A 13,271-nucleotide genomic window follows, 5' to 3' on the forward strand; every position below is an offset into this window, starting at 1 on the left:
CATCCATCAACTACTTCTATGATATGTCCTCACTCTACTTACATTTCCTTGAATAGTCCTACTATTCATAGTAACATAGTAAATGAGGGCAGAAAAAGACCTGCATGGTCCATCCAGTCTGCCCAACAAGACAAACTCATATGTGCTACTTTTTGTGTATACCCTACCTTGATTTGTTACCTGTCCTTTTCAGGGCACAGACCGTATAAGTCTGCCCAGCACTATCCTCGCCTCCCACCACCGGCTCTGGCACAGACCGTATAAGTCTGCCCAGCACCATCCCCGCCTCCCAACCACCAGCCCCGCCTCCCACCACCGGCTCTGGCACAGACCGTATAAGTCTGCCCAGCACTATCCTCACCTCCCACCACCGGCTCTGGCACAGACCGTATAAGTCTGCCCAGCACCATCCCCGCCTCCCAACCACCAGCTCTGGCACAGACCGTATAAGTCTGCCCAGCACTATCCCCGCCTCCCACCACCGGCTGGCTCTGCCACCCAATCTCGGCTAAGCTCCTTAGGATCCATTCTGACCTCAAAGAAAGAGTAACTAGCAGTGGAGTATAATCAGTTTTCTACAAGCCCTGGAAGGAGCAAGGGTTTCCAGTTGGTACAGAGTAACAAAAAGCCTGCTTCCTGCTCACCAAGGTCTGACAAAAAAAAAAAAAAAAAAAAAACTCTCCCAGACCAGTCCGCCAGGGGTCTTCCTAGAACATTATCATGTCTTCATGATTATCATGGTCTATGTTTACAGACAAGAATTATAGTTTGGCCATACTGTGTGTACTGGGATGGAGAGTTCTAACCAATTTAGAATTACTCTGGCAAATAATCAGATGACCACACTGGTAATGTTGACCTAAAATCAAGTTAAGAACTTGTTTAAAAAAAAAAAAAAAAAAAAAAAAAAAAAAGCTTTAGGAGTCATTTGCAAAATAGAAAAAATGTCCACAAGACAACAGATGGACTCCCCCCCACCCTGCAAAAACAATCAAATTGCTATTTTCGAAACTCATTTTTAAGGCTTTTTCTATGCAGTTTGTCTAAATCTCAAGGTGGCGTGTTGGAGACATATGTTGGGTGGGACTAGGGGCAGGCTTACGATTTGGATGTTTTCCTGCACTAATGGAACACTGTAAAAACATCCAAGGCAAACCAATAGGACTTTGGATAGACCTGTTTCAATAACGACTAAGCGCCAAGAAGTTGCCCGAACTGACCAGATAACCAATGGAGGGATAAAGGCATGACCCCCTTAATCCCCAGTGGTCACCATTCCCTCCCACCCCCCTGTGAAAGTGACAGCTGCAGATATAACGCTCACCTCCTCTTAGAGTAGCCCTAGTAGTTGTGCAGTGAACTATAGAGCAGGGGACCCAGGCCCACATCCCGCTCTAACTGGAACACTTGTGGTGAAAGTATGAGCACTCCAAAAACCACAAAATACCTACTGAACCCACATATAGGTGACAACTGTAGACATTTGGCTACAGCACATTTTTTGACATTGCTAGAGGGCTCATCTCATCATACAATAAGGGGGTTATGATGTGATGTGGTACCTGGGACCTTTAGTTCACTGCAATGCCCCTAGGTTGCCCCACTGCTCTGCTGGAATGTCCTGTGTGGCCAGAATAGTAAGACTGCTGGCCCCCACACCAGGGCGTAGCCAGACTTCAGCGGGAGGGGGGGGTCCAGAGGCCGAGGTGAGGGGCACATTTAGCCCCCCCCCCTTGCGCCGCCAACCCCCCCCCCGCCGCTACCACCAACTTTGACCCCCCCCCTGCCGATGACCCTCTCGACCCCCCCTCCCACCGCCAACCCTCCCCCACCTACCTTTGCTGGTGGTGGCCCCCAACCCCGCCAGCCGAGGTCCTCTTCTTCCTTGTTCTGTTTCTGAGTCTGACGTCCTGCACGTTGTACATGCAGGACGTCAGACTCAGAAACAGAATGAAGGAAGAAGAGGACTTGGCTGGTGGGGGTTGGGGTCCCCCGCCAGCAAGGTAGACGGCGACGGCGGGTTGATGGGTGGGTTGGCAGCGGAAGTGAGTGTCCAGGGCCAAATCTACGGGGGCCCAGGCCCCGGTGACCCCACGTAGCTACGCCCCTGCCCCACACATCCCAGTGGCTCGTTTTTGTGCATTTTTCTCTTGAATGTTTGTTGTTTGAAAATGGCCCTTAAAGAAAGATGCACCAAGTACAAATATGTTTAAAATAGTGCGATTTTCAAACCAATGACTACGTTTGGCACTGGGTTTTTTGGACATTTTTGCATTTACAGAGTCAGTGCTGTAATTAATCAGTTTACAGGGTCCTCACAGTGCCCCCTGTTCTGTAAGGAGGAAGGGGGCAGCAGGAGAGGAGGCTCTCATATGGAGCCAGGCTGCCACCCACCAAGTCTTCCCCCTCCCCTCCTGCTCAGTGTGCAGCGGCAGCTAAGAAAGCAAAAAGAATGTTAGGAATTATTAGGAAAGGAATGGAAAACAAAAATGAGGACGTTATAAAGCCTTTGTATCACTCCATGGTGTGACTGCATCTCGAATACTGTGTGCAAGTCTGGTCACCGCATCTCAAAAAAGATATAGTGGAATTAGAATAGGTAGAGAGAAGGACGACAAAAATGATAAAGGGGATGGAGCAGCTAGGGGCTCTAAAGCCTGGAGAAGAGATGGGCGAGGGGAGAGACCTAGAACAAACGTGAATTGCACGTCTAGTCTTTCCAAAAATACTAGGACTAGGGGGCACATAATGAAGCTATTAAGTAGCAAAGCAACCAGAGAAAATATTTCTTCACTCAGCATGTAATTAAAACTCAGGAGTTCATTGCCACAGAATGTGGTAAAAAAAAAAAAAAAAAACAGTTAGCTTCACAGGGTTTTAAAAAAGGTTTGGATAATTTCCTAAAATAAAAGTATTAGGCATTATTTATTTATTTATTTGACATTTCTATTCCCATATTTTCCCATAAAGCTCAGGTTTGATGCGGCTTATCTAACAAATTAAGAAGCATCACAAGACAATTAATATTAATATAAGAATACAACTATTTAAAAAAAATTATTAAGATGGACTTTGGAAAATCCACTACTTTGTTTCTGGGATAAGCAACATAAATCTATTTAACTCTTTCGGGATCTTGCCAGGTACTTGTAACCTGGATTGGCCATTGTTGGAAACAAGGATGCTGGGCTTGATTGACCTTCAGTTCGTCCCAAGTATGGCAACACTTATGTTCTTATGACTGGGCAGTGGATAAGGAGCTTGAGAACTTTATCTTGCGCTGCTGCAGAGCCAAAAGTCTCGCAGTATGAGCTGCTACATCACTAGAGCCACATCCAGTACAGAAAAAACTGCAGTAAACATGTTACACATGCAGGCACATGCCTGTACGGTCTAACATACCTTATATTTGGGAGCCACATGGCACTGAGGGACTGCTAGAGTCAGTATTGGGGTGGCAAGGGGAAGCCCACTACAAAGACAACCAGGTGACAAGGGGCAGCTTGATGATTATGGGTGGGGGTCTTTTTTTTGTGAGAAATGCTAGGCGGCAGCAGTAGGCAAGGGGAAAAGAATGACTGAATTAACCTCCCGCCCACTAAATTAAGCAGCTAAACCACGCCTAAACCCAAGGAATGCTGTCCACCTCTCTTCAGAGAGTAAACAATAGTGTGGCGTGTACAGAGGTCCTTGAAAACAGCACTGATGTGTCTTCCTGGAATGTCCCAGCATGAAATGCTTAACATAGCCAAGGAGGGAAAAGAATGTAGAAATTGCAACAGAACAATGTTAGTCAAAAGAAAAATACACTGTTCCAACGTCCACATGAAAAGGAAGCAGAGCCCTTAAGGACTGGGTGGCAGGAGATTGACCAATTCGTCATTCTAAAAGTAATCAAGTATAAAATTATCCTTTAAAATGTAGTTGCAGGATATGGTCTTGTCACCTTCGGAGCATCTGAAGGTCATTTGCCTCCAAGCGTCAAAAGATGTGGAAAGTGATGACAAGGTATATACTCTGGGTTACCTTTCTCAGACGTCAAGATCATTTTTTCCACCCTTTAATTATTGTTTTCCACTCCAAAACATCACATTCATTAATTGAATACTGCTCTGTTTTCTGTGTAGCAGAAGAGAATCTCCCCCTCCCCTCCCAATGCCACCAGGCCCTACCATACAAACATGCTTAGATTAAAGGTAATACATAGAAATAAAACAAAAACAGAGAAAAAGACAATAAGAGGGATATCTTTTTTATTGGACTAACTTAATACATTTTTTTTTATTCGTTTGCGAAGGGAACCCTTCTTCTTCGGATCAGAAATAAGCAAATATTGATAACTATCAGTGTATATATAAGTGGAAACACAAAAGCATTTCAGTGACAGTCTCACAAGAAGTCAGATCCGAAGGAAGAGCTTCACCACTGTCTACAGCTATTAGCCAATCCAATTCAAGGTTTCTCAACTCTCATGACTTTCTTTATTGAATAAAATCCGAAGGTGGACATCCAGATAGTCAAAGCTGAGCTTTAGGGCATTAAATTTTACTTAACCAATCACCACCGTGCTCCATCTACACATAAATTAAAACAAACCCCCACTTAGGCTTCTACTTATGGACACGGTTGATATAATTTTGTACTCGCAGAATAAGCAGTGTGGCCAGCGGGGCTCTTCCAAAAATCAACAGGAGGACGAAAAGCAAAACGCGAAAATGCTTCATTGTTAAAAGTACCTGACACAGCACCGTATTCATCTAAGTGCCTGCCTCAGGGGTCTTGGTACAGGTTATCAATATTTATAAGTTTGTGTACTTGAAACACACGCTATCTTGAAAAAGGACGCAGTGTGTCAATCCAGGAAAGATAGTAGGCGCTGCAAACAAAAAGTCGCTATGGCAAGCACTTAGCCGAAACACGGTGCCGTGTCAGGCACTTTAAGAAAAAAGCATTTTTCATTTTGCTTTTCATCTCCTGTTGATTTTTGCAAGAGCCCCGCTGGCCACATCCTCATTCTGAAAGTACTTTTATACACAGTGAGCTACAAGTCTTCCACTTCTCCAACGATATAATTTTATATTTGTCTACAGGCACTGTGGTCTTAATTTCGTCTTATAAATTCACATTAGTTACTTCTCACAGCCAACAAAAGAGGAGGCTGGCCGGGACTAAGGCCAGCTGGAATTAACATGGCCAAGGGGACCACCCTCTCCGCCTTTAAGATGTCAGGAAAAGGGTATGGGCAAAAGTGGGCAAGTTTGGAGACAATTCTTAAATCCTGTACTCGGTGATTGGGTGGTGAAAGAGCCTGGACAGGTGGAGCAAGTAAGAATTCCGGCGAAGGAATTGTGCCACATTCCTTACTGCCTGCCCAGCGTTATTGCTCACCCACCTGCCTAAAGTTATAGGTGTGGAACACTGACGATCACGCAATACTTCAGTTGCGTGAAAGTTGTTACTCGTCACAGTGGGATGGAAAACCCCAAGACACTGGGAGAGGAAAGTCTGTTGATCTCGAGGGGAGCAGCCAGACTGGTGGGCATTTCACTCCTTGGACTCTTCCAAAACAGTGGAGGGATTTGGAGAGGGGGAAAGGGGCACTTACACAGCAGAGGTACCGGTGGAGCTCAGTGTTAGCTGGGCTGGGTTAGTGAACAGATTTCTCTCTCTCTTCTTTTGGGGGGGGGGCAGAAATATGAGCAGGTCAGTTACTATGTAGTGGCTCAAGTGTGTTTTACAAAAGGCCATGGCCTATTCTACTAAATGGCTCTTCATTTTCCATTAATGTTGGGGGGTGGGGGGGATGGCTTCTGCATACCTATGTTAGAACTTAGAAATATAGAACGGAAGATAAAGTCCATACGGCCTAGTCAGTCTGCCAAGCCATATCATTTACTATCCATCTACTAAGGGATGCTTCCTCACATTTTTCTTATGAAGGCAGATTTTATGTGCTCCGTATTCAGTGGCTAGAAGATTCTGTTGACCGGAGCATAGTTACAAAGCTCTAAGCACTGTGCGGACCTTTCTGGATGCCATATAAAAAGGTGCGTTCTATTTTGTACTTAACCAAATTAAGAACCCAACGCCAGTCATAAGTCTAGTCGATTTCTGAAAACTATTCTACCATTAAGGCACTGTCAAAACTGACTCTGGAAACTTTGGGGTCCTTTTTTTCACAAACGCTGTGGCAAGGAGGACACAAAACCAAGCGTCACCAGGATACAAAGAGACCCACCCACCTCGTATCACCTTCGCTGCCTCCATTCTGAGCCTCTGCATCCTGCTGAAAGGAGAGGAAAAGAGCTGAATGTACAGATAAGCTGTTAGCTCACAATGCAAACAAGATCCTGTCAAAACTGAAAGCTAGGCTTTGAAGCACAGGCACACAGAGTCCACAGGCAAAGCGATTTAACCGGCAGAAGAGGCTCCTGGCTGGTTCAATCAATTGCACGGGCCTAGCCACCAATACCAGCACGAACCACTAAAGCTAAAGCCAGCGGCCGTGTGGGCAGTGCAGGGGTGGAGTCAGCACTTATTTATTTATTGGGCCTTATTATTAACTGCCTTTATGAAGAGATTCATAAGTGCCGATATTAACTGCATAAAGAACAGTCCTGTCTTTGACTGGTTTCACTTAGGTGGTTAACTGCTGAAATATCACAGTTAACTGGATAAGGGATAGCCAGTCGACAAACCCAGATATCCAGGGCCGCCGAGAGGGGGGGGGGGGGGCAAAATTCCCCGGGCCCGGGCCTCCAAGGGGGGCTCGGCACCGGGGTCAGGCCGCCGGCGCTGCAGTTCCTGGTCTCACCTGCCTGCCTCCTCGGCTCCGGGACCCTGTATTCGAAGCGGCAGTCACAGATTGCCTCTCTTCTGGCCTTCCCTCCCTGTGTCCCGCCCTCGCGGAAACCAGAAGTTACATCAGACGAGGCGGGACACAGGGAGGAAAGGCCAGAAAAGAGGCGATCTGCGACTGCCGCTTCGAATGCAGGGGACCCAGAGCCGTGGAGGCAGGCAGGTGAGACCAGGGACTGCAACGGCGGGGTGCGACAGGAGGGCAACAGTTGGGGGGGGTGGAGGCAAGGCAGCCTTGCCCCGGGCCTGGTTTAGTCTCTCGGCGGCCCTGCCGCTGCCAGGACATGGCCTGGCATTGAAGATCCAGGCAACACCAGTACAGCCAAAAAGCACTAACTGCTGCTGCCTTTAATATTTAACCCTATTTATGTTTCGCATTTTTCATTTAAATTTTTTGTTTTAGCCATTTGCTAGAAAGAATGCCCACAATCCTTAGAATTCACGATAGGAATACAGACCACAGTCAGCCACTAATTCTACGTCTGGCACGCATAGTTAGGTGAGCAATTGCGTACCACCAATTGTGTGCATAACTTAGGGCTCCTTCTACTAAGTGGCAGTTAAGCCCAACGCGAGCTTACCGCTCGCTATGACGGACATACCACCAGGCTACCACAACAGCCCAACAGCACTTTCCACCCCTGCCGCACCATCATTTCTGTCGCTACAAAAGTGTATTATTTTTGTAGCGCCAGATTGTACCTGGCGGTAATCAGGCAGTGCCGCACGCTGCCCAGTGACCACTGGGTTAGCACAGGAGCCCTTACTGCCACCTCAATGGGTGGCGGTAAGGGCTCCCCTCCGAATTGGCCACTGGGCAAGTGCTTTACTTGTCTCCCGCCATTTCCCAGGAAAGCAAGACCTTCTCTTTTACCAGTTGCAGTAAAGGGAGCCTCGGCGTGCGTGTAAAACTCATGCCAATCCCAGCCCGGCCCCCTTTTGCCACACCCTAAAAACCTGACCATTGGCAGCTAGTGTTCCCTTAAGCCGGGCAGGGAGTCCTCTGCCTACAGTCCTGCCAGTGGTTGGGTGCCGTTTCACATTATCAATAGGTGAACTGGCCTTTCCCTAGTAATTGGAAGCAGCACCCCCTACTGGCAGGAATCCAGTTGAAGGACTGCCCTCGAGGGCTGGGAATGAGTCCACTGGATTAGCACCAGCGATTGTAAACTAAATATTTGTGTTTTTGATTCCTCTAGTGTGCCAAAAATTTAGGTGCGTAACTTCCACACTATAATAGCAGTTACGAACCAAAATGGGGGTAAAGTGGCAGGTATGAACACAAGTGCACCTTGGCGCTATTCTAGAACTTAGAGCCTAAAGGTGCTCATTATCAAATTAGATGTGAGACCTCAAAATGCCTTAAAAAAAAACATCCAAATCTGGCCCATTGTGTCACAAACCAGCAAGAGGTCACAGGAGCAGCCTCACTATTAATTTTGTTTTCCTGGGGCGCTCTCCATGAACACAAAAATATTTTCTGCACCTAAAGAAATAAGACACCTGCAAGCCTGAAGGTTATTGAAGTGAAGTAGGTGTATCTTCAGGAGTAGCGGGTATTTTTCTGTTCCTGGAGGGATCGCAATTACAGCCAGATTTGAACCAGTGTCTGAGTTTACAATCCACTACACTAACCACTAGGCTAGTCCTCTGTTCTGCAAGGATGACTGTGTGGCCATTTTAATAAGAATGCTGCCTGACGTCTCTATGCCTTGTTTTCCCCCCCCCCCCCACCCCCCCCCCCCCCCCCCCCCCCCGTTTATAAAATGTAAACATTTCAGTTTGTAAAATGGTTGTTCAGGATGGACGTCTCCAGCGTAAGGACATCCTCTCATGTATTATCGGAACAAGAAATCTGGATGTCTTTCCTCTTGATAATTACCACATGGAGACCTTACCCTAGGTCAATGGTTGGCAGTTAAGGTCTCAGACCCAAAATGAAGTGCGTGGCAATTTTTCATTTTGCCACACATCCATTTTCAGCAAAAATTTTGAAAAAGCCAATTTTTACAGGTGCGCTGAAAAATGATTCTGCGCGTGCCCAAAACATGCGTCTACACTACCGCAGGCCACTTTCAGCACACCCTTAGTAAAAGAGTCCCTTAATAACCCATGTTATAGAGCTGTGCACTGAAGTCTACTGCAGAGGTTCCTAGTGAATATGTTTAAAAAAAAAGTTTCTGGCCAATATAGTCAACAAATTGTATGAAAATACTGTGTGTGCAAAGAATGTGCACAAGAGAGTGAACAAATCACTATGGCCTAGTAGTGGAATCAATATCTTGCACAGAGAACGTGCATGCACATATATTTTAGAATGCTCTAGATCTGCGTATCAAATGCCAAATGTGAATTCTACACACAATCATTGGTATGATAGCAGATAACGTTTCTGCAGTTCAGTGCATTGCCTGTCGTCATTTTACGGCAATGACACATCCTCCTTAACCTTCATCTCAGCTCTTTGTCCCCACAGATTCTATATAAGGCGCTCAAAGTTGGGCATGAATCCCAGATGCGCAAAAACGAATTAGTCAGTTAGGGCTTAAATCAATTATTGGGGGTTAACTGGCACTAATTGGTATTTATGCATGGATCTGCCTATGCGCCTTTCTACGCCATGCCACTCAAAAGGGTGTGTGGCTGTGGGAGGGCCATGGGCAGGTCGGATGCAGAAACTAATAAGATACCAATTGTATTGGACTTAAAAAGGTCTAACAAATATTTCAAGATGTCCTGTTAAAAAAAAAGACAGAACAGTGCCAAAATAAGCAATGTACTGAGTAAAAGCCCACCTTTTTGATGCTGCTTTTAACTCCTAACCCTTATTCACTTGTTCAGAACCCTTATTTTATCATCCTCACTTTAATATTCCCTTATCTCTTGTTTGTCTTGTATGTCTGTCCTAATTAGATTGTAAGCTCTGTCGAGCAGGGACTGTCTCTTCATGTTCAAGTGTACAGCGCTGCGTACATCTAGTAGCGCTATAGAAATGATAAGTAGTAGTAATAGTAGTCTTTGGGATTCCGGAATCTTGCTACTCTTTGTCCTTACCCCTTATTTGTTCTGTTTGTCTGTCCTAATTAGATTGTAAGCTCTGTCGAGCAGGGACTGTCTCTTCATGTTCAAGTGTACACTGCTGCGTACATCTAGTAGCGCTATAGAAATGATAAGTAGTAGTAGTAGTAGTAGTGCTTGGGATTCTGGAATCTTGCTACTCAGGGATTCCCGAATCTTGCTACTCATTGGGATTCTGCACGGAATCTTGTCACACTTTGGGATTCCGGAATCTTGTTACTCTTTGTCCTTATCCCTTATTTGTCCTGTTTGAATGTCCTAATTAGATTGTAAGCTCTGTCGAGCAGGGACTGTCTCTTCATGTTCAAGTGTACAGCGCTGCGTACGTCTAGTAGTGCTATAGAAATGATAAGCAGTAGTAGTAGTAGTTGTCTTTGGAATTCCATACGGAATCTTGCTACTCTTGGGATTCTATACGGAATCTTGCTACTGTTTGGGATTCCGGAATCTTGCTACTCTTTGTCCTTAAGGCCTTATTTGTCCTGTTTGTCTGTCCTAATTAGATTGTAAGCTCTGTCGAGCAGGGACTGTCTCTTCATGTTCAAGTGTACAGTGCTGCGTACGTCTAGTAGCGCTTTAGAAATGATAAGTAGTAGTAGTAAGCATTTTCATGTCTGGCAGTACATATGAAATTATGGCAGAACTGGTATTTTGGAACAAATACCGACATCAAAAATGTAAAAAAAAAAAAAGGGTCTTTTTGTCATTCAATGCAGTTTTTTAAAAATGTTTTCTAATTATTCCTGCCTTGAATCATAAATGTAGCCTAATGGTTAAAGAAGTGGATTGAAAAACCAGGGAAATCAGATTCAAATCTCACTGCAGCTCTTTGTGACCTTGGGCAAGTCATGTAACCCTCCATTGCCTCAGGTACAAATTTAGATTAGCCCTCCAGGGACAGAGAAATACCAACTACAACTGAAAAAGTTGTGAACCAAATCCAAACACAGACCAAAGTAAGTGAGTCAGAGAAAAGCAAACAGTGATTCATTAAGGAAAAAGGGTGCATGGGCTGGTTCTATGCAGGAGGTGGAGGGGAGGACAGCTCAGGATACAGCCACCCCCAGATGGAGGACAGAATGGAGTTGTCCCCATGCCCTGGTTCTGTGCAGGAAAGATTGCAACTGTGAACCCAGTGGTGGACAAGCAAAGAGAAGGCAGTTCAGTCCTCTGTGGGGAGTTAGTTCCACTTGTCTTACTCCACATGGGGTGGGGAGGGGCAGCATGCCTCACCCCCTTAGAGAATTTGATAGGGAGTGTGCCTGAGGGACACATACAGAGGAAGAAGCAGGAATTTAATGTGTTGTGTTTTTTTTTTTAATTTAGATTTTATTTATTTAGATTTTGCTCACATCTTTTTCAGTAGTAGCTCAAGATCAGTTACACGGGATATTGTTTCAAAGCTGTAATACCCCGTGTACCTGAATCTAATTCACCTTGAGCTACTACTAAAAAAGGTGTCAGCAAAATCCAAATAAATAATTACCCAAAGGAACATTTTACCAAGGTTGGTGGACGATAAGGGAAAGAAGGAGAGATGGAAGGTGTTGGGGCCTGACAGTAGAGGAGGAAGGACACAGACAGGTGATAGTTGACCGTGACAGAGTCACAGAAGGGAAGATTAAGAGGCCTGTAGGTGTGGTGGAAAAGGAGAGGGGCAGATTCAAAAATCTTTGCCCCGGGGAAATTTCAGCTGGGTACAGCACAGAAGCATGGGGAAGAGAAGATGGTAGGACAGAGAAACAGAAAAAAAAAAAAAAAAGAGTAACGTGAAAATATGAAGAGAAGAGGGAAACATGAATACACAGAGGGAAGAGGAGGAGGCCCAACCCTACCATTAACTGTGTTCTTTCCAATTGGCCCCTGCTCTTCAGCCCCTACTGACATATGCAAATGAGGCCCCACATCTCTCCGCACCCCCTCCCCATGGGCCACAGAAGACTAAAAGAAAATTGAAGAGGAGAGCTTGGAAAAGGAGGAAAGACATGAGTAAAAGATTTTGCAGGATGGATAGAGACAGGTGGGTAGTGGAAGACCTCTTATATTACATTTTATATTAATCATTTGCATGCAATCTGCTCTGTATTCACAGAATCGGGCAATATAAATGCCAATTTACATTACAGAATGGGGGACCTCGAGTCTACTACAAAGCAATATCTGTGTGTTTTGATGTCATATCCTAACAACTAAACTTGAATTTTCAATGGTTGTGTTCACTGGTGCACAGAAGCTCGAGGTCTGTCTCTCATAAACAGAAGAGCCTCCAAACCCCCAAAACAAGGAACCACTGATGAACAGTCTCCTTCATCTTTTAAAAGATTATGGAGTATCAGTTGGATTCATTGGAGCCGACTCTGTGGGTGCTGTGGATGCTTGAGCACCCCCAATATTGAGAAAATTCTTTGTACGTGTCCAGGGAGGGGTTATTCCCATTGGGCTTAGCACCCCCAATAATTTTGAAAAGTTGGCTCCTATGGACTTGGATTCTCAGTTTTTTCAGACACAAAACTCTATCCAGCACTCTAGATTTCATGATCATATTTTTTCCACAACAGAAGATGCATTTTGGAAATGACAGCTAAGCTCATTGAGTTCAGTAATTAAAATACACTTCTATCTCTTTCACCCCATAATTATTCGGTGAAATGTATTTGAAAATGAGGAAGGGCAACCTTCTTTTTTTTTTTTTTTTAAAGCCAGAGGCCACATTTCATATCTGGGCTATCCCCATTCTGTTTCCCATACTAACAGTGCATTAGAATCTGCTTTGCATAATAATGACGCCCATGTAATCCAGTTTTCAATGCAGCTCAGAGGACCTCTAGCCAGCGAAACAAACAAGTCAACTCTATCAATCAGCTCTCAGTCCCGCTAGAATTTTGCACCATGCTCGCCATCAAACATCTGGAGAGCACAGATGTTAAAGCAAAGCTTGCAGGGGCTCTTTAACGCTCAGCTCCAAATAGGTCAACAGAGGACAGCGGAGGGAAGGCCGGCCTTGGTGACGTCTCAATGTCATATGCAAATCACGTCGCGTCAACACAAGCTTCCTATCCCCAACAGCCAATGGGAACAGAGATCAGAAGACTTTAATCTTAATCCGTTAAGAAAAAGGGAGAGAACAAGAGATGCAGCCATCGACCAGAGCAAAAAATAATGCACATATAAAATCATAAGAAATAAAAATAAAAAAACAAACACCCTCCAGATTAACCAACCAGATCTGGGCGCCAGGGAAAAGCAGTCGGCTTTGTGTCAAAAGGAAACAGACTTGGCAGGGGAAGGCAATTTCCATAGAAGGATTGATGTTTCCAAGGCACATTCCAGCCCAG

General features: G+C 45.1%; 1 protein-coding gene across 5 annotated transcripts in view; it reads right to left on the reverse strand.

Moving 5' to 3' along the window:
• TP53INP2 (tumor protein p53 inducible nuclear protein 2) overlaps positions 1-13,271 on the reverse strand; it is a 60,372-nt gene that overhangs the window by 45,940 nt on the left and 1,161 nt on the right. For 3 of the 5 annotated variants that reach the window (XM_030212727.1, XM_030212731.1, XM_030212730.1), the window contains exon 2: positions 6,243-6,286. The exons of 1 other annotated variant lie outside the window; for it this stretch is intronic. The gene's annotated coding sequence lies outside the window, so the exon portion shown is untranslated. The remainder of the gene's footprint in view (positions 1-6,242; positions 6,287-13,271) is intronic. One more of the 5 variants, XM_030212728.1, reaches the window with a different exon arrangement.

Source organism: Microcaecilia unicolor, chromosome 8, assembly GCF_901765095.1.
Source record: "Microcaecilia unicolor chromosome 8, aMicUni1.1, whole genome shotgun sequence".
Lineage (NCBI taxonomy): Eukaryota > Metazoa > Chordata > Amphibia > Gymnophiona > Siphonopidae > Microcaecilia > Microcaecilia unicolor.